Genomic DNA, 1,890 nt, shown 5'->3' on the forward strand with positions numbered 1-1,890 from the left:
TTCCTGCTGCTCCAGGATCCTTCCAGCCCAGGGAAATCCATCCTCACCCCTGGGCTGTTTCACAAACCCTGCTGCCAGATAAAACTGAGGGTTTTTTGCCCCTTTCCTGCAGATAAGGAGGGGTTTATTCCTCATCTTCTGCAAGCAGAGACTCTTCACACTCCCACTTTTCCCCTGCAGGGTAAACAGACTCAGCTGTCACCTCTGGAATTGTCCCTGCAGTGTCTCCTGCCTGAGCCACTGAGGTCCTGCCCCTTGGTGCCAGAGGATGGAGTTCTGCAGGTCCATGTGCTGATTTTTTGTTTGATTTTGTCCCCTTTGCACTCACCTGGTCCCCAGAGCAGACCAGAACCCTCTGCTCCCCTTCTGCACAGTCCCCCCAAGGTCAGGGCTGGCCCAGGAGCCTGTGGGACCCTCAGCTGGGATTCAGGGCTGATTTCCAGCCCAGCCCTGAGGGGCAGCTGGAGATGCACCCTGCCTTTTCCACCTCCTGCCCCTCACCCCGAGGATGTGGCAGCCCTGCCACCAGGGAGATGCTTCCCAGCACCTGGATGCATTTTCTCCAGGCCCAAGCTGTGTGTGGATTGAGCCAGAGCACAGCTGTAGGTACAGGCAACACCTCCCTGGGTGGTTTTTTCCACCCATTTCTTCTCCCTGCTTGGAGTGAAGCCCTCTGTGAGCAAACTGGAGCACAATCCCAGCTTCCAGGCTGGAGCTCTGCCCAGGGCTCCAGTGTTATCAGCTCTCATGGTCACTTTTCCCCCCACACATCTCATTTTCTTCAAAGCCTCAAACAGGGCAGGCATGCTTAGTGAGGAATACCCCACAGTTCAAGCTCCTCTGGATGGTTTTAGTCTCTTGGGCTGGCTGCAAAAAAACCCAGAGACTCCTCCTCGTGAAGTTCACAGAGCCAAAAAAACAAGGAGGCAAAGAATAAAGTGTCCCTTATTCCTGTTGAAACTCTTTGAGGAAAAACAAAGGCTCTCAGCAATCTCTGAAAGCCTCAGAGCAGCAGCACTGCCCACACCCCTCAGAGGCAGCCAGGTCATGGCCATGGCTGGGATAACTCCTGGCCAGGAGCAGTGCAGGGTCAGAACATTCCCAACAACCCCGAGCTCTGTTGGCTGGAGCCTTCCTCCTCCTGCTCCTCTTGCAGAGGATGCTCCTGACACCCACCTGCCCCACCACAGGGCCTGCAGAGAGAGCTGGCTTTGTCCCCCTGGTCTCCTGCCCTAGACAGTCCCCAGCCCCAGCCATGGGGCCCTGCTGAGCACAAAACCAGCTCCCACCCCTCACCCCCATCCCACCCCTCTGCCTTTTTTCTGGGAGCATTCCCAGCTGATCCCTCTGGCTATTTTTAATCCCCCATCCTCATTCCTGTCCTTTGTACCCAAATGTGGAACAAAGGATGAGCCACCCCCAAACCCCCCACTCTCAGCCCAGCCCTCAACTTCTCAGTGTGACCAATGTGCCCAACAAAAGGGACAATTCACCCCATCCACGGAGGTGGCTGCTTCCAGCCCCTTTTCTGCAGCTCCACTTGCTGCTGGAGGCACTGGGGAGGGCAGGGCTCTCCCCTTTTCTGCTGTGGGAGCAGGGAATGTGAGAGGGGAGTATAAATATCCAGGGAGATTAGTGCTCCCCAGCACTCTGCCCGTGTTGAGTGTCACCCACAGCCCACATTCCCTTTCTCTCCGCTCCCCAGCTGCCTCTCCTGTTTCCAGCCTGGAGTTCACCATCCCTGCTGGCAGCACTTTGATTTCATTCCTCCCTCCACCCCCCTCTTGAAAAGGAGGAAATAATGGAGCCTTTGTTGGGTGCAGGCACCGAGCAAGGAGCTGCAAAGGGGCAAGGGGCTGAGCACAGCCTCCTGCCTGGATTATGGCATTC

This window comes from Geospiza fortis, unplaced genomic scaffold (genome assembly GCF_000277835.1).
Source record: "Geospiza fortis unplaced genomic scaffold, GeoFor_1.0 scaffold432, whole genome shotgun sequence".
In the NCBI taxonomy this organism is placed as follows: Eukaryota; Metazoa; Chordata; class Aves; order Passeriformes; family Thraupidae; genus Geospiza; species Geospiza fortis.